The sequence below is a fragment of the Rhinoderma darwinii genome, chromosome 3, assembly GCF_050947455.1.
Source record: "Rhinoderma darwinii isolate aRhiDar2 chromosome 3, aRhiDar2.hap1, whole genome shotgun sequence".
Lineage (NCBI taxonomy): Eukaryota > Metazoa > Chordata > Amphibia > Anura > Rhinodermatidae > Rhinoderma > Rhinoderma darwinii.
In genome coordinates this window covers 243,207,151-243,227,688 of record NC_134689.1, presented here as the reverse complement: position 1 = coordinate 243,227,688, position 20,538 = coordinate 243,207,151, and the positions used below count along the sequence as shown (strand labels likewise).

General features: G+C 42.8%; 1 protein-coding gene across 4 annotated transcripts in view; it reads right to left on the bottom strand.

Annotated features, from left to right (window-relative positions):
* The window catches only part of SHANK3 (SH3 and multiple ankyrin repeat domains 3), a 424,536-nt gene extending 404,294 nt beyond the window's left edge, over positions 1 to 20,242 (bottom strand). For 3 of the 4 annotated variants that reach the window (XM_075857612.1, XM_075857614.1, XM_075857616.1), the window contains exon 1: positions 11,210 to 11,275. The gene's annotated coding sequence lies outside the window, so the exon portion shown is untranslated. Of the gene's footprint in view, positions 1 to 11,209; positions 11,276 to 20,171 lie in introns of those variants that run through there. The other variant, XM_075857615.1, reaches the window with a different exon arrangement.
* Positions 20,243 to 20,538: the final 296 nt, after the last annotated feature.

Here is a 20,538-nt window from a genome sequence, read left to right as displayed (position 1 = left end):
TTTTATTCTGCGGGTCAATACAATTACAGCGATACCAAATTAATATATAGTTTTCTTTATGTTTTACTACTTTTATAAGGAAAAAAACGATTGTTAAAAATAAAATGAAAGTTTTGTCGCCATATTCTGAGAGCCATAACTTTTTTCATTTTTCCGTCGATTTAGCGGTATGAGGGCTTATTTTTTGCGGGGCGAGCTGTAGTTTATATTGGTAACATTTTGGGGTACATGCGACTTTTTGATCACTTTTTACTTCATTTTTTGTGGGAGATGAAGCGACCAAAAAACAGCAATTCTGATGCTTCTTATTTTTTACGGCGTTCACCGTGAGGACTAAATAATTATATATTATATATAATAGTTCAGAGTTTTACGGATGCGTCGATACCAATTATGTTAGCTTTTTATTTTTTTTACATTGTACTTGAAGGAAAATGGAAAAATGTTTTTTTTATTTTACATTTTTTTTATTTTTATTTATTAAAGAAAATGTTATTTTACTGTATTTTACTTGTTCACCTAGGGGACTTTAACCTGTGATCGTTAGATCGCTTGCACGATATACTGCAATACTAATGTATTGCAGTATATTGTGATTCTGACAGTCTACTACGAAGCCCTGCCAGATGCTGGGCTTTATAGGAGTACAAAGGTGGCGGACCTGGAGGCCATCATCAGGCCCCCAGGCTGCCATGCCAACCAACGGCACCCCAGATCTCACCACGGGGGGGGGGGGCTTTGGAACTTTTCAGGGGGTCGCCCCCCTGTTTTTAGTCATTTATTTGCCGCGGTCCCTATTAGCCGCGGCATTTAACGGGTTAAACGAGCGGGATCGCGCTGGAGCGGAATCCCGCTTGTTACCCGGAAGTGTCAGCTGTGTAATACTCTCGCTCAATGGCGCGGGCTCAGATGGTGAGTCCGCTCCATACTTTCCCACCCGGCGTGCGCCGTATATATACGGCGGATGTCAGGAAAGGCTTAAATAATAGGTAAGTATAACAATAGGTATACAGTTTAAATAGGTTTTTATAGAATAACAAAATAACTAAGTACAATCTCTTATATGCTCAAATTTGCGGCCCTCACTATTTGCACAGTGCTTTTATACTTTGGCACAAAGTTCTTTATTGGCATTAATTTCTTGGCATGCTTCTTTTATGAACTGAATCATATTATCAATCGCGCATGGTTTTCCTGAATATACCTTATCTTTGATAACTACCCAAAAGAAAAAGTCCATCCGGGTAAATTCTATTGATCATGGTGGCCAATCAACTGGGCCTCGTCTACCTATCCACCTATTGGGTCATTTTTCGTCAAGAATTGCGCACCACTAAAGTATAGTGAGGAAGGACTTCATCTTGCTCAAAATAGAAGTCTTCATTTTCATGCTTCAACTACAATTGTGGTATTACATTTTGTTGGAGTATGTTAAAGAAGCACTCCACTTTATTTTTTTATTGCACCATCCATTTGTACATTGGTGTTTCAGTGGCTGCTGTGTGCAAAAATACTTAGCGATCCCCGCATCTTGCCTTTTTCGGGTCTAGCGCCGCTCACGTGATCTTCCCTCTGACTTGTCTGGAGCCACTGTGCTTTTGAATAAACCAGAACTCAAGCGCTTAATGCAGGGGTGTAGCTAGGGGGGGGGGCAGGCGGGGCATGTGCCCTTGGCGCAACGAAGTGGGAAGGTAGGGGAGCATCAGGGAAGCACCGTCCATGACGGCGGGCTCTGCCTCTCCGAGGGGGCGGTGGCACCACTAAAACCAGCCGCCGCCATCCCCTCCTGCACTATAGGCGATGAATTACCGAGTACGTTCTGTGCCCGGCCATTCAGCGCCTTTCAACGACTCAAGTGGTGCGATTACTTCTTTGCTCTGCTTGCGTTGTTGAAAAGAGCTGATTGACAGGGAAAGTCACAGTGCCCTGCCAATCAGCGCCTTTCGTAGACGCATGCGGCACGTTACTTCTTTGTGCCGCTTGTGTCTATAAATGGCGCTGATTGGCAGGGCAGGATGACTTGTCCTGTCAATCAGCGCCTTCCAACATACCGATCCCAGCAACTTGTCGTTTTTCGGGTCCAGCGCCGCTCACATGATCTTCATTCTGACCTGGTCTGGAATCGCTGCTTTTCAGAAAACCGGAAGTCAGGCTCTCAATGCATTCCTATGGAGCCTTGTTCTGGCTCCCATAGGAATGCATTGAGCAGAGGCAGCACCCGTGACAGAGATTCAGTTTGGCGTCCCCTCCCCCCGAACCTCTTTCCGACATCTACTTCCCCCTTGCCATGTTTGTTTTCTCTACCAATCAATGAGGTGTGTCCCTGATGCCCCCCACCTTCTCTCTTAGTGGCGCCAAGGGCACATGCCGCGCCTGCCCCCCTTAGCTACGCCCCTGCATTAAGAGCCTGAGTTCTGGTTTATTCAAAAGCACAGTGACTCCAGACAAGTCAGAGGGAAGATCACGTGAGCGGCGCTGGCCCCGAAAAAGGCAAGATGCGGGGGATCAGTAAGTATTTTTGCACACAGTAGCCTACTGAAACACCAATGTACAAATGGAGGGTGCAATAAAAAAATAAGGTGGAGTGCTTCTTTAAGGTTCAAGTCTGAGGTAACCGTTGTATTGTAGAAGATAGGTCCAAATACCCCTTTACATGAAAGGGCCGACCAAACTGTAACCCCAGGTTGATTCAACTGTTCTTTAATTGTTGCAAGGGGTTTTTCTGTTGCGTAATAAACACAGTTGTGCCTATTAACAGCATCGGAAGGTTTGAAGTTGGCTTCATCAGACCAGCTTATTTTTCTAATAATGCCATTTCCTTGTGTTTCCTGCCTCACAAAATTGTAATTAGACTGTTTGAAACATCTCCCCCTGTATACCTACTTATGCACCCCACTATATATTGATTGAAATGCCCCGATTATCCACTAAACCTGCTTTGTTAAATTTAAAGATGAGAGCGAGTAAACTACTAGCTCCAATGACTTCATATTCCTCTTCTCTTGTTGTGTTAACCATATTTTTGTAAAACTAAATTTTTATGAAAACACAAGCACACACAGGCCATGTTCACACAGCATATTTTCAGGCGTATTTCAGACCATAAAACGCTTCGCAATACACTTGAATTCCGCCTGCAAACAGCTTTGCATTGATTTCAGCGGGAAATACACTGTGTATTGTAGTTTATACGAGGCTGCATTTTTATGCTGCTGAATTAAAAAATGGCTCGATAACATGTGCTTTATAAAAAGGAAGTGACATGTCACTTCTTGAAGCGTATTACAAGCTGATTTTTCATATTTCCATTTGACACTTCACAAAAAAGTCTTTGAAAATACGCCTCAAAATGTGCTTCAAAAACGCTTGCAAAAATCAAAAACGCTTTGAAAATCAGCTTCAGAAACGCCTGAATTCAAAGGCTGTTTTCTCTTGAAATCAGCCTCGTATTTTTCATCCTGAACATATGGCGGGTGAACCTTCATATTTTTTACAGAAAGCAACAATTCACAGCCAGTAATCAGAGCAGCAGCCAAATAGAATCATGTTAGATGGCCATGTATTCCAGTCTGTGAAGATTTACAACTGAATGCTATGACCTTGTGCTTTCCTTGCAGCTTTTTGACAGTATTGAAATTCTGAAAACAAGAGGGACTAAAAAAAACAAAAATATATCACTGCACCTTAACCCCTTCCCTCTTTGGCCACTTTCAGGGGCGTAACTAGGAAAGACTGGGCCCCATAGCAAACTTTTGACTGGGGCCCCCCCTCCCCCGGGTGTCACACAACCCCCCCCTTGTAGATAGTGCCTTTTTTACAAACCCCCCCTTTTGATAACGCCATACAGCCCCCCTGTAGATAACGCCATATAGCCCCCTTTGTAGATATCTACAGAGGGGGCTGTATGGCGCTATCTACAGAGGGGGCTGTATGGCGTTATCTACGGGGGGACTGTATGGCGTTCCCTACAGGGGGGTGTATGGCGTTCCCTACAGGGGGGGACTGTATGGCGTTCCCTACAGGGGGGGACTGTATGGCGTTCCCTACAGGAGGGGACTGTATGGCGTTCCCTACAGGGGGGGACTGTATGGCGCTCCCTACAGGGGGGGGCTGTATGGCACTATCTACAGGGGGGCTGTATGGCGTTATCTACAGGGGGACTGTATGGCGCTATCTACAGGGGGGACTGTATGGCGCTATCTACAGAGGGGGCTGTATGGCGTTATCTAGAGGGGGGACTGTATGGCGTTCCCTACAGGGAGTCTGTATGGCGTTCCCTACAGGGGGGGTCTGTAGGGAATGCCATACAGCCCCCCCTGTAGGGAACGCCATACAGCCCCCCTGTAGGGAACGCCATACAGCCCCCCCTGTAGGGAACGCCATACAGCCCCCCCTGTAGGGAACGCCATACAGCCCCCCTGTAGGGAATGACAGACAGCCCCCCCTGTAGGGAACGCCATACAGCGTCCCCCCTCTGTAGGGAACGCCATACAGCGTCCCCCCCTGTAGGGAACGCCATACAGCGTCCCCCCCCCTGTAGGGAACACCATACAGTGTCCCCCCCTGTAGGGAACGCCATACAGCGTCGTCCCCCCTGTAGGGAACGCCATACAGCGTCCCCCCCCTGTAGGGAACGCCATACAGCGTCCCCCCTCCCAAAAAAATTCGACCTACAGTGTGTCCTAATAAAAGACATGTATCCCCTCTCCACAGGATAGGGGATACATGTGTGATCGCTGGCAGCGATAGGGAGAACGGGTCTGAAAGTCCCCCGAAGTTCTCCATGACTAACCTCTGACTTCCGGCGTCTGCGCAGCTCACTAAAAATGAAAGGAGCGCTGGTCACGCATGCGCACAAGCGGGACCGGCGCTCCATTCATTTCTCCGGAGCTGCCGACACAGACCCCGGAAGTCCGAGGTTTGTGATGGAGAACTTCAGGGGACTTTCAGTCCCCCGTTCTCCTTATCGCTGCCAGCGATCACACATGTATCCCCTATCTTGTGGATAGGGGATACATGTCTTTTGTTTAATGACAGAGCGGGGAGATACCTCCCTGCTCTGCCGTACTGTTCAGTGGCGTCCCGCTGTAGCAGCCATAGCGGCTGCTAGCGGAGCCTCCGGCCATGGTGGGGGCCCGTGCCGGCGGGCCACACAGGCCCCCTCATGCCGCGGGCCCCGTAGCAGCCGCTACTGCTGCTACGGCGGTAGTTACACCACTGGCCACTTTTGACCTTCCTGACATGTTGACACTTTTTCAAATCTGACATGTTTCACTTTATGTGGTAATAACTTTGGAATGCTTTTACCTATCCAAGCGATTCTGATATTGTTTTCTCGTGACACATTGGACTTTATGTTACTGCCAAAATTTGCTCAATATGTTCAGTATTTAATTGTCAAAAACACCAAAATTTAGCGAAAAATTGCAAAAATTTGCATTTTTCTCAATTTAAATGTATCTGCTTATAAGACAGGCAGTTATAACACACAAAATTGTTGCGAACTAACATCCCCCATATGTCTAATTTAGATTGGCATTGTTTTTTAAACATCCTTTTATTTTTCTAGTACGTTACAGGGCTTTGAACTTTAGCAGCAATTTCTCACATTTTCAAGAAAATTTCAAAAGGCTATTTTTACAGGGACCAGTTCAGTTGTGAAGTGGCTTTGAGGGCCTTATATATTAGAAACCCCAAAAAGTCACCCCATTTTAAAAACTTCACCCCTCAAAGTATTCAAAACAGCATTTAGAAAATTTCTTAACCCTTTAGACGTTTCACAGGAATTAAAGCAAAGTAGAGGTGAAATTTACAAATTTCATATTTTTTTGCAGAAATTAATTTTTAATCAAATTTTTTTATAACACAGAAAGTTTTACCAGAGAAACACAACTCAATATTTATTACCCAGGTTCTGCAGTTTTAGGAAATATCCCACATGTGGCCGTAGCGTGCTACTGGACTGAAGCACCGGCCTCAGAAACAAAGGAACACCTAGTGGATTTTGGGGCCTTATTTTTATTAGAATATATTTTAGGCACCATGTCAGGTTTGAAGGGCTCTTGCGGTGCCAAATCAGTGGAAATCCCCCAAAAGTGACCCCATTTGGGAAACTAAACCCCTCAAGGAAATTATCTAGGGGTATAATGAGCATTTTGACCGCACAGGTCTTTTACAGAAATTATTGGAAGTAGACCGTGAAAATTAAAATCTACATTTTTTCAAAGAAAATATAGGTTTAGCGATTTTTTTTTTTCTCATTTCCACAAGGACTAAAGGAGAAAAAGCACCATAAAATTTGTAAAGCAATTTCTTCCGAGTAAAACAATACCCCACATGTGGTCATAAACGGCTGTTTGGACACACGGCAGGGCTTAGAAGGGATGGAGCACCATTTGGCTGTTGGAGTTCAAATTTAGCAAGAATGGTTTGCAGAGGCCATGTCAAATTTGCAGAGCCCCTGAGGGGATAAAACAGCGGAAACCCCCCACAAGCGACCCAATTTTGGAAACTACACCCATTGAGGAAATTATCTAGGGGTATAGTCAGCGTTTTGACCCCACAGGTTTTTCCAGAAAGTATTGGAAGTAGGCCCTGAAAATGACAATCTAAATTTTTTCAAAGAAAATGTAGCTTTAGGTAATTTTTTCTCATTTCCACAAGGACTGAAGGAGCAAAAGCACCGTAAAATTTGTAAAGCAATATCTCCTGAGTAAAAAAATACCCCACATGTGGTAATAAACGGCTGTTAGGACACACGGCAGGGCTTAGAAGGGATGGAGCGCCATTTGGCTGTTGGAGTTCAAATTTAACAGGAATGGTTTGCAGAGGCCATGTCGCATTTGCAAAGCCCCTGAGGGGACAAAACAATGAAAATACCCAAAAAGTGACTCCATTTTGGAAACTACACCCCTTGAGGAATTTATCTAGGGGTGTAGTAAGCATTTTGACCCCACAGATGTTTCATAGAATTTATTAGAATTGGGCAGTGAAAAATAAAACAATCCTTTTTCTTCAATAAGATGTAGCTTTAGCTCAAAATTTTTCATTTTCTCCACAAATAAAGGAAAAAAAGAACCCAACATTTGTAAAGCAATTTCTCCTGAGTACGGCAATACCCCATATGTGGTCATAAACTGCTGTTTGGGCACACGGCAGGGCTCAGAAGGGAAGGAGCGCCATTTGAAGTGCAGATTTTTCTGGATTGGTTTCTGGGCGCCTGTGGGACCAAAACAGAGGAAACCCCCCCAGAAGTGACCCCATTTTGGAAACTACACCCCTCAAAGCATTTACCTAGGGGTGTAGTAAGCATGTTAACCCTGCAGGTGTTTTGAAGAAATTAGTGTGCACTCGATGTTGCAGAGTGAAAATGGGATTTTTGCCATAGATATGCCAAAATGTGGTGCCCAGCTTGTGCCACCATAACAAGACAGCTCTCTAATTATTATGCGGTGTTTGCCGGTTTTAGGTGTAATGAGCATTTTCACCCCACAGGTCTTTTCCATAAATGAATGCGCTGCGGATGGCGCAAATTAAAAATTTATATTTTTCTCTAGATATGCCATTTCAGTGGCAAATATGTCATGCCCAGCTTATGCCACTGGAGACACACACCCCAAAAATTGTTAAAAGGGTTCTCCCAGGTATGACGATGCCATATATGTGGAAGTAAACTGCTGTTTGGGCACACTGTAGGGTTCAGAGCGGAGCGAGAACCATTTGGCTTTTGGAGAGCGGATTTTGCTTGGTAGTAGATTTGTTTGAGTATTGCTGGTGTTCCCATTTATAATGTGGGGGTACATGTAAGCTGGGCAGAGTACATCAGGGGCATAGTCAGATGGTATAATAATGGGGTAAAAAAACAAAAAAATTATCCATAGATCTGTGTTACGCTGTGAAGCAATCCTTTCTGCACAGGCCAGTGTCGCACTGATATATGTCATCCTTTCTTATGCCCCTTTTGGTCCACACTCCGCACCATTGCAGTTTGGGGAATTTTGCTGGGAAAGTGTTGTCCTGGTATAATACAGGCACCGTCGCTTCCAGCAGATATTTTATTTCCTGACTTACTGGAGCCATAACTAATTAAATTTTTTCATAGACGTAGGCTTTTATTGTGCGGGACGAGCTTTAGTTATTATTGGTACCATTTTGGGGTACATTCAACTTTTTGATCACCTTTTATTGTATTTTTTTGGGAGGCCCGGTAAACAAAAAACCGCAATACTGGCATAGTTTTTTTTTTTATTTATTTATACAGCGTTCACCATGCGTTATAAACTACATGTTAACTTTATTCTGCGGGTCAGTACGATTCCGGCGATACATATTTTATAGCACTTTTTTATGTTTTACAACTTTTTGCACAATAAAATTACTTTCGTAAAAAGAATGTATTTTTTTCTGTCGCTATGTTGTGAGAACCATAACTTTTTAACTTTTATGTCGACAGAGCTGTATGAGGGCTTGTTTTTTGCGAGACGAGCTATAGTTTTTATAGGTACCATTTTTGGATACATGCAGCTTTTTGATCACTTTTTATTCCAATATTTGTAGGGCAAAGTGACCAAAAAACAGAAACACTGGTATCGTTTTTTACGTTTTTTTTTACGTTGTTCACCGTGTGCAATAAATAATATAATATTTTGATACATCAGGTCGTTACGGTCGCGACGATACCAAATACGTATGGTTTATTATTTTTTTCAATAATAAAGGACTTGATAAGAGAAAAAGGGCGATTGTGTTTATTTTATTACTTGAAACTTTTATTATGTTTTTAAACTTTTTTTTTTTTCACTTTTTTTTTACACTTTTTTTTACACTTTTTCTCAAGTCCCACTAGGGGACTTGGAGGTCCAACTGTCAGATTAATTTTTTTCTAATACATTGCACTACCTACGTAGTGCAATGTATTAGATCTGTCAGTTATTCACTGACAGCAAGCCGATTAGGCTTCGCCTCCCGGCAGGGCCTAATCGGCCTCATTAATGGCAGAGCAGGAGGCCATTGTGTCTCCTGTTGCCATAGCAGCAGCCGACAGTCCTGATTGCATGGCAGGGCTGGCAATCTGCTAGCAACCGCTAACATGCCGCGATCGCTGCATCGAAGGGGTTAATGACAGGGATCGGAGCTAGCTCCGTTTCCTGCCGTTACTGGTGGATGTCAGCTGTAACATACAGCTGACTTCCACCGCTGATGACGCCGGATCAGCTCCGGGCGGATCTTGACCGGCTTCCGTGCTAGGCAGTCCGGTGGGGTTCCGATGAGCAGCAAACACCTTAAATGTAGCGATCGCGTTTGAATGCTGCATTGAAAGGGTTAATGGCGGGGATCGTAGCTAATTTCGGTCCCCGCCATTACAGCCGGATGTCAGCTGTAAGATACCGCTGAGATCTGGTGATGATGGCACCGGTTCAGCTTATGGATACGGCAAATTGCGGGAAGCACTAGCTTTCCATGGCGTACCCATACGGCAAATGTCGGGAAGGGGTTAAAGAGGCTCTGTCACCACATTATAAGTGCCCTATCTCTTACATAATATGATCGGCGCTGTAATGTAGATTACAGCAGTGTTTTTTATTTAGAAAAACGATCAATTTTGACAGTTATGACCTATTTTAGCTTTATGCTAATGACTTTCTTAATAGACAACTGGGCGTGTTTTTACTTTTTGACCAAGTGTCCGTTGTAAAGAGAAGTGTATGACGCTGATCAATCAGCGTCATACACTTCTCTCCATTCATTTACTCTGCACATAGTGATCTTACTAGATCACTCTGTGCAGCCACATACTCACACACTAACGTTACTGAAGTGTCCTGACAGCGAATAGACATCACTATCAGCTAGGACGCGATGTCTATTCACAATCCTGACACTTTGGTAACGTTTGTGTTTGATTTACAGCACAGCAAGCGTAATCTCGCTGTAAACTGTCATTTACAGCGTAATCTTGCGAGATTACGCTTGCAGTGCTGTAAATCCCACACAAACATTAGCGAAATGTCAGGATTCTGAATATACATCATGTCCTGGGTGGAAGTGATGTCTATTAACTCTCTAGACACTTCAGTAACGTTAATGTGTGTGTATGTGGCTGCACATAGTGATCTAGTAAGATCACTATGTTCAGAATACATGAATGGAGAGAAGTGTATGACGATGATTGGTCTGATTGGTCAGCATCATACACTTCTCTCCACAACGCCCACTTGGTCAAAAAGTAAAACACGCCCAGTTGTCTATTAAGAAAGAAATTAGCATAAAGCTAAAATAGGTCATAACTCCGTCAAAAATGATCATTTTTCTAAATAAAAAACACTGCTGTAATCTACATTACAGCACCGATCACATTATGTAGAAGATAGGCCACTTATAATGTGGTGACAGAGTCTCTTTAAGGTCCTGTTCACACTGAGTTTTTTGCAGGCAGAAAATTCCGCCTGGAAAAATCAGCTCCGGTGTTTTTAAAGTGGTGTTGCAGCACGCACGTTTTTTGAGGCGTTTTTTACCTCTTTCTTCAACAGGCAAAAGCTATGTTCACACGCCAAATTAAAAATGGCGGTAAAATACGGAACTGTTTTCAAGGGAAAACAGCCTCTGGTTTTCAGGCGTTTTTAAAGCATCAAATGTTTTTTGGAGCCGTTTTTGGAGCTTTTTCCCTATTGACACAATGAAAACGGCTCCAAAAACGTCTCAAGAAGTGACATGCAGTTCTTTTTACAGGGCATTTTTTTTTCGCGCTGTTTTTTCAAACGCCCGCGTAAGAAAACAACCCGTCTGAACGAAACGCCAATATTCCCATTGAAATCAAAGGGCAGATGTTTGGAGGCATTCAGCTTCCATTTTTTCTTGTGTTTTGCGAGGCGTTTACGGCCCAAAAAATGCCTGAAAGCACAGCGTGTGAACATAGCCAAAGAGATTAAACGCGAGCCAAAAACGCATCAAAAATTGGCACGGCTGTTTGCTATGTTTTTTCCAGTCTCCCATTGAATTCAATGGGGTTCTTGAAGCGGAAAACACCTCAAGATAATCAACTGAAAAAAACTTCCATAAATTGACATGCGGTGCTGAATTCAAAAACCTGCAACAAATAGCAATTCTTGTGATTTTTTTTGGGAGAAACACTGCGATTCCGACACAAAAATCGCAAATTGTAAAAAAAAACTTTTTTTTGTTTATATGTAATAAAAAAGTCTATACTTACCCCCTTGGCATTTTCATAGCGATGACTCCCGGCTGTTCTCTGTGCCTGGGTGACGTTTTATCCCATATGGCAGCGAATCACAGGTTGCAGCGGACACATGGGATACAGCATCATCACAGGAGGCCGAGCTTGCACGCAGAACAAAGGCATGCGTCGCTATGGCAATGCAGTGAGTTAGATCTTTTTTTTTTTACCTCTGTTTTCCGCAGAGGCAATTCTGGCCGAAAAGCTGCACCACAATTTGGTGTGTTTTTTCAGCTGGAATTTCCAGCGGGTTCTAGGTCGGACACGCTGCGTTGTTTTACGCAGCGTATCCGACCTGTGGGATCGTACGCTGTGGAAAACAGCACGTAAAAACGAAAAACTCTACACTTACCCGTAGCTATGGCGATGCGTCCCTCAGACGTCCTGTAGCCCGGGCTCCTGGGATGACGTTTCATCCCATGTGACCGCTGCAGCCTGTGATTAGTAGCAGCAGCCACATGGGATGAAACGTCATCACTGGAGGCCGGGTTGGACGCAGGAGCATGCGATTTTTGCAGTGGAATTGCAGCTCTTCCACCGCAATATTCGCAAAAACATCTGAATTTTGTTGCGGGTTTTACCTCCCTATTACTATTGAATTCAATGGGGAAAACCCGCAACAGAAAACCAGCGATTCCACAGCATAAATTGACATGCTGTGGATTTAAAAAAACGCATTGCAGGTGAATTTATGAACGTCTTTTTCGGCAGGTTTTTTACGCAGCGTGTGGATGAGATTTGTTGAAATCTCAAGCACTTTGCTGCTACTGTAATACGCTGTGGATTTTCCGTAATGATTCCATACAGAAAATCCACAGTATTTACACTACGTGTGAACCCAGCCTTATGGTTTGCAACATTGCATACAGCTATATATATCGTAGGACAACATAGTATATGCCACTGGCCACCCAAGGCTGTACAACAGGAATAATTTGGTATGCTATAAAATGAATAGGAGAATAGCAATGTAAATAATTAGTGTATACTTAACCCCTTCCCCCTGCTGGCATTCTGGGCCCTAATGTCCAAGCCATTTTTTAGATTTTTCCATTGTCACATTCGAAGAGCTGTAACTTTTTTATTTTTGCGTCGGCATAGCTGTATAAGGTCTTGTTTTTTGCGGGACGACTTGCAGTTTTTATTGGTACCATTTGAGAGTAGATGCGACTTTTTGATCACTTTCTATCACATTTTTTTAAAGTCAGGATTAACAGAAAACAGCAATTTTTCCATTGTTTTTTATTTTATTTTTTACGGTGTTCACAGTGCGGGTTAAATAATGTAACAGCTTTATAGTCGGGGTCGTTACGGACGCGGCGATACCAAATATGTGTAACTTTTTTGCTTTATTGTAGTTTTTTTTAATAGTAAAGCATTTTGTAAGGGGAAAAGCTGGGTTTTTCATTTTTTTTTTTTCACTTTTTTTTTTAATTAACTTTATTAAACTTTTTTTACTTTTTTACTAGTCCCACTAGGGGACTTCACTATCCTCCGATCGCTATTATAATACACTGCAATACTTTTGTATTGCAGTGTATTACTGCCTGTCCGTTTAAAACGGACAGGCTTCTGCTAGGTCATGCCTGCGGCATGATCTAGCAGGCATTCGCTGCAGGCAGACCTGGGGGTCTTTATTAGACCCCCGGCTGCCATAGAAGACACAGACACTCGGCGATTTTATCGCCAGGTGTCAGTGGGATGAGGGGGAGCTCCCTCCCTCTCTCCAAAACCATTCAGATGCGGTGCTCGCTATTGTGCACCGCATCTGAAGGGTTAAACAGGTGAGATCGATACTAATATCGATCTCACCCGGCAGAGCAGGGACGCCCCCAGCCCTCAGCTGCTTCTGGCAGCTGAGAGCAGGGAGATTTCACGGCTCCCTGCTCTGTTTACTTTATTCTACAGCAGCGACGTAGTTTGGCGGCGCTCTAGAATAAAGCCCACTAATGACCGCCGTAAAAAGACGTATCGGCGGTCATTAAGGGGTTAAACCTGCGATGGATGGGACATTTTGCCAACCATCACTTTTTGAAAATTAATTTGATATCATTTATATTAAAGGGTTATTCCCATTATAGAAAGTAATCGCATATCGCTAGGATATACCATTATTTATGATTGGTGGCTTTTCGAACTCTGGGACCCTCTCCGATTCTGAGAATGATTTAAAACTGCATCACCTTCCTTGCGACCACGATTTTTACGCCACTGCTGTGTCGTATGGCCAGCCGTAAGAAGAATCAAATTTGTTAAGAGGCGTTCTTATCTTAATATATTAGGTGCATCTTACTCCAGCGAACTGTTTATTAAGATTACCGTATGAAATGACAGTCTTAAAAAATCTCCCACTTTAACTTCAATAACTGACTGTTCACTGGCTGCCTAATATATCCCAACCCTTGACAGGCGCCATTGTCACGGGATAATCAATGTTATTCACTTCACCTTTCAGTGGTTTTAACATTATAGTTGAACGATTTTGGCGCAACGACAGTGCATATACGCCAACCATTTCCTTTTGTTTTTGTCAGATTATGTGGTAGTCTGATCTGTAGGGGAGGGGGGGGGGTGAAGTACAGAGCCGGCACCAGCCTCTACTTTGCTACAATCCAGAGTTAAATCCATGCCAGGTCTTAGATTTCCGATATAATTTACGCCAGTGCATTCAGATGTTATATTAAGGTCTATAGCAAAATATAAAATGCACCACATACAACAGTGTTTTGGTTTGTGGCGTTTTTGAAGCAATTTTGTGGTCAGTGGCATTTTTTAAAAACGCCGCATTCTCTAGGCGTGGCATTTTATCAGGCGTTTTTCCCGTAGGAATTTCTATGGTACTTCAAAGACACCATAAAAACTACATCTACAGAATGATACTAAATGAAAATTGTGCCACCAAAAACTACACTAAAACCTCCATAAAAAAACGCATGTTACATTTGTAAAACGCTAGCGTTTTTAAAAGCATTATTTGATGCAATTAATATTCCCTAAAAAGAGGCTGAAGGCAGTTTTTGTTGCAGTATTTGATGCAGTTGAATGAAGCCAGGAGTGGATACAATAGGAACGAAAAGACTCTCCATTGTATAGGTGATAACTGTTAGGGTATGTTCACACGGCGGGGGTCCGTAACGGCTGAAATTACGGGGATGTTTCAGCCTGAAAACATCCCCGTAAATTCAGCCGTACCGGCATGTGCAGGCGCTTGAACGCCGCGTCAAATGCGGCCGTAATTAGCGCTGCTATTCATTGGAGTCAATGAATAGCGGCTCCAATTACGGCCAAAGAAGTGACAGGTCACTTCTTTGACGCGGGCGTCTATTTACGCGCCGTCATTTGACAGCGGCGCGTAAATATACGCCTCGTGTGAACAGACAAACGTCTGCCCATTGCTTTCAATGGGCAGATGTTTGTCAGCGCTATTGAGGCGCTATTTTCGGGCGTAAATCGGGACATAAACGCCCGATTTACGTCCGTAAATAGGCCGTGTGAACATACCCTTAGATCGCTGCGGGTACAACCGCTGGGAATGGGGTACCAATGTTCCCGGTTACTCCCAGCCACAACACGGCTGCCAGGAGGCATTGAATGGGGCGCAGGTCAGGCATGCGCCATTCCGCTCCATTCAATGCCTATGGTACTGACAGAAACTGCCAAGTGATTGGTGGAGTTCCCAGAGGTCAGTTCCCCACCGGTCTAAGGCCTCATGCACAGGACCGTAGCCAAGTGCACATCCTTGATTTTCGGGTCGGCCGGGGGCGGAGTGTCACCCGCGAGCCGCCCGCAAATCGCGGGCCGTGCACATGGCCGCGTCCATTATTTCCTATAAGCCTGGACCGCAGAACACGGCCGTAATAAGACATGTCCGTTGTTTCTGCGGTCCAGGCTCCTGGGCCATGCACGGACCGTGGAAACCACGGTGGTGTGCATGGGCCCATAAAAATGAATGGGGCCGCAATTCTCCCTTGGGAATTGCGGCCGCAAAAGAACGTTCGTGTGCATGGGGCCTAGCAGTCATCACTATACAGTGGATAGCCGGAATACACTTTTCACTAACTGACCTTATATCAATAACTTCCAAATACTGAAGGAACCTTCAGAAATGAATATTTCTGCCAAAAGCAAAGAAATAAATTCTCTTTAATGTTTTGGAAAACTTGACATACAAATGTCATTATACATCTGCAAGTTATTTCATGTTTCTCACCAATGGCTTTTGTGGCCCAATAACAGGATCTTTGCCCTGAGCCCTGTGATGTTTTATATTATGCTTGATTAGCATGCTCAGCGAGTGCTCAATACAGAACTGTGATATTATCAAATTGTAGAAAGTCTGGCATGTTTCAGCACATTAGCTCTGTATGATCGCATTGGATTACAGTGTTATGGGATCTTCGGCTCACAGGTCAGCCCACAGCTTATTTAAATAATGCCTAAGGCATTTAACAGAAATTACGATAGGCGATAAATGCAAATTACATGTGATTTCTCAGCAAAAAGCACGACCGCACATTGCTATTAGACTTCTACTCCAACTGTGGTATAAATGCTTAATTTTGTTTTCTAAACTGTATGACAGGCACATTTCAGGAGCTCGGTGCTATTCATTATTAGGGCTAGGGACTACGGGTAGGCAAAGGTAGGTGACCGCGCAGCCGTAGGGCACTACCTCTGCTCAAACTGGGGGGGGGGAGGGGGAGGGGTGCAAATTGAATAAAATTATTTTACTGAATATACTGCTGATGATGATTGCTGCTTGCTTCATTCATGTCACATCAGCCCTTACTTGGCTGACAGGGGGGATCTAAGGCTAGTCAGTGTTACTGGCACTGCCTGGTGGGGAGCGGGAGGGGGATCAGAGTTGGGGGGGGTGGTATTTGCCTTGCCTTCCTAGGGCACCAAAACGTTTCTGTTCATTATATACACAAAGAGATTGCAATACACAGTTAGTATATTGTATTATAAAAAGGCGGAAAGAGAGGTGACTTGGGACAAGCAAGTGATGTCAGATGCTGAGAAAGATGGAAAGAAGAAAGAGAGAAAGAGAAAGAAAAAGAAAGAAAGAAAGAAAGAAAGAAAGAAAGAAAGAAAGAAAGAAAGAAAGAAAGAAAGAAAGAAAGAAAGAAAGAAAGAAAGAAAGAAAGAAAGAAAAAGAATGCAAGTGCTATAAACAGTGAACTAAACTATATGGAAGATGTGTTTGGGCAGTTGATTCTAAAAATACATATCGCTATGCTATGACAGTGCTTATACAGTACATAAGAGCAATTATTATATAATGAAAGAAAAAATAATTTGTGACCATGTGATGTTTGGAAAAAAAAAAAAAAGGATTATTGAACGAACTGGAAAAAACATAACTGGGGTGTTTCTTTCCAAAATTCCTGTTCTCAGCAGTCACAGTGATGAACATCCTGTATATTGTGTTTAACGTCCACAGGGATTCTTTTTTATAAACCATGCTTACAAATAGCAACAGGTTCAAATCATAAGAAACACATGTCATGTGTTTATTTGACAATGCTTGCTGCCATTTCGATACAACCTTGAACTACAGATATGCAACTGCTGGTTAGTGGACCCCTCAAAGCTGTCTAGTAGGGTCTGTTGATCTTGAATGCCTACAGACTGCATAAAACACCTTTTCAGCCTATTATAAAACTTCTTAGGCTATGTTCACACGCAGTGAGCAAAAACGTCTCAAAATACGGAGCTGTTTTCAAGGGAAAACAGCTCCTGATTTTCAGACATTTTTTAAGCCAATCGTGATTTTCGCTGCGTTTTTTACGGCCGTTTTTGGAGCTTTTTTCAAGAGTCAATGAAAAATGGCTCCAAAAACGTCCCAAGAAGTGACCTGCACTTCTTTTTTGCGGTCGTTTTTTACCGTGTAAAAAAAAAAACAGCGAAAAATGCTCCGTCGGAACAGAACGCCGTTTTCCCATTGAAATCAATGGGCAGATGTTTGGAGGTGTTCTGCTTCCGATTTTTTCGGCCGTTTTTCGGGCGTTTACGGCCCGAAAAACGTCCGAAAATAGGCAGTGTGAACATACCCTTATAATAAATATTGCTTTCTCTTATGGGGTTTTTTGCAGGAGGAAAATTCTGCCTCAAAATTCCGTTTGGGATTTTGAAGCAGATTTTGATCGACCCGAACGCGGTTTGCCGCAATTTTCTCAGCGTTTTTCGTGCCATTTGTCACTCGTGCCCATTGAGTGCTACGGGCAAAAAACTCAGAAGATAGGGCATGTCCCTTCTTTCTCCCGCGAGGCGGTTTTACCGCTTGCGGGAGAAAACCGCCTCCGCCTCCCATTGAAATCAATGGGAGGCATTTTCGGACGTTTTTTGACGAGTTTTGCGGAGCGGCTTCCGCGCCAAAAAATTCGTCAAAATACTCTGTGTGAACAGGGCCTTAGACCGAAATCCAACATGCTTGATCCTTCTTTTTCCCCCCAAAGGCAGACGCCAAAGGATTATTAGAGTGTCCACATTAAATTGATGATAATTCTGTTGATATTGGCGGGTGCCTCAAACTTTGTACTAATGTGTATGGCTATCTTTAGACAACTAGCAGACTAGTACCACTCACTAATCACTCTGTAGATGAGGACTTTCATTTTTGACCCAAGCAAGTTAGATTATAGAGACAATAAAAATTATATTTCTGTTACGGATTTACAAGTAATGTAAGGGAGGCTCCAATTATAGTATCACTTCAAATGAACGACTACTAATATTTATTTTAAAGGGAATGTATCATCAGAAAAGATCATATGATTTAAATCAGGTTGTTATTATTATAAACATTTGAATGGTATTGTTTAGTTATATTTTTAGGTAACTATCCATATTAACAAAATTTCATTTTTTATTTTAGCAAATTGAGCACACACACTATTCTGACATTTCTGGTTTCCTGTAGCTCATGCTTTAGCTTTGCTGTACAGACTTGCATACAGTCAGCAGAGGCATCTCATTATTAATAGAGCATAGGGGTTTTAATGAGTTAATGACAGCTCTACTGTACTTTGGTGCTCTAGATAAGTTAGGATAACAACACTATACAGGCCTCATGAACATAGCAGTCATGTGCAGGAGGCTTTAGGGCATGGCGGAATTCTGCAGACACTGTCCGCATCAATGCCGCACATAATCTGCGTTGCAGATTCCGTTGCGCCTTTGCCTAAAATGTGGAGTAAAATGCTGCAGATTAGTCGTTGTGGATTCAGGTGAAGAGTACATCCTGCTCTCTTTTAAAACATTCCATCTCAGTCTGGCCATAGACCTCGAAACACATAGGTCCAGCCAGAATGATGAAACATCCTGTTCGTGAAATCAATCCGCAACGCAACACACATAACATCTGCGGATTTCATTGCGGAATTTTGCAACTCCATTGAAGTCAATGGAGAAATTACGCCACAAGTCCGCAATAAGTCCGCAACAGCCAGTGTATGCTGCGGACACCAAATTCCGCAAACCACAGCCTATGGTCCGCAGCGGGGTTGTCCGCATCGTCTGCACGAAGATAACTAAAAAGGTGTGGAAACCAATGGACAGACTGTCTGCTGCGGATTTCCAGTGCGGACTGTCCGTAGCAGAATTACACAGCAATTCCGCCACGTGTGAACGTGCCCTTACAGTGGCACACATGGTTCCCTGTGACCATGTGTGCCGTTTTTTTTATCACCCTCAGTGCTTGATAAAGGACTGAATAGATACGAAAAGTTTCCGACCTTTGTTAATATCATTGGAGTTACAATAAATCTGCACAAGTTATTGCATTCACCTTATTGTGTGTTGTCCTGCTTTCTATCGACTGGGATACATCCTGGGCCTGTGACAGTGGGACAGTGGGACCCACCAGGACCTGCACCATAAATTACATCAATCATACATGATAGTGCAGCTTCACACTACCTACGACTAATAATAAGGAGTGACAATGAATGTGCATTAAACGTACACTGTTTTAAAACGGGTGAAGTCAGAACGGAAAAAGAAAGAAGGGAAAGTGCCCCATGTGGCTTTTCTGAAGATAGACCTTTCTCTTTACTTCAATTGCAAGTATAAAATGGCAACTCTTATGTTATGTTTGGAAAACTGGTCATAGTTAATGTATATATTAAAAGGAAAACTTGATTCCAACCCTAAAATAAGCTCTCCATATACAAATAAAACAAAATCACTTTGCCTTATTTGGTTTCAGGTTATTTATTTTCCAAAATATCAAACATTTCCTTTTATAAATACTGAGATCTAGAAACTTCCTGGTAAGTGGTAAGATGATGGATGTTGCATTGTCTTGTACATCGGTGCGCATAATAGACAGGCTGTGACCTTAGATTATAATTCTTGTTAGCCTTTAAACACTGAATTTCTGTCAATTTGAAGTAACATTTAAGTTTTCATTTTCAATATGGCTACGTATTGGCAATAATATATTAAGACTACTCTAGTAAATGACACTAATAGTAATGAACTAGTAAGATAGACCTATTATATTTGATTTACATGTCACAATATATTGTTGTATCAACAGAGAAACCAGTAAATCGTAGATCACATTCTATATACAACTGGAATGAAAACTTTCTTTTTTTGTAGACTCCCTCCGTACTAAAGACTCTGTCAGTTCTCAGTGGGCCTGGACCGAAAATGACGCTTACAGAGGCTGTCACAATATATTGTTACGGATTACATTACAGCCAAAGATAAAACACAGGTTAAAAATATAAAAAATAAAATGGTTAACTTTAATTGTGTAATAAATCAACTTTTGCAGAGCGAACCAGACACACGTATACAGTACAAAGCATATTACCCTTCATACAACCTACAGGCCTGAACAGTTCTGTATGCTGACAACTACATAATAAAACAATACAGTGCCACCCCTACACATTACCCAAATACTGATCTTACCACATAACCTCACCTCACATCCCTGGTAGGAAACTTTGGAGATCCTTGTGTGCGTGAGTCTGCGATTGAAAGTATGCCTGGGGAGAGTTGATGCTCTACTATGTACTATGTATACTGTGATACAAGTGTGGATTTACAGAGCACTGTATGAAAGATGTGTCCAACCTCCCCACATTTCCTCTGGAGGAAGTGGCCGCTCTTCCTGTTTCCCGGAGATGATTCCATACACTATTGTTGTGTATCCAACAATTTGTGTGTAGCTGGGTGTGCCCTTACTGTGTACTAGATGTGTGTTGTGTATGTAACACAAAAATATGCATCTAAATAATACACATCCCAGCGACTAAACCACCAATCAAAGAATCCTATATGATAAATCA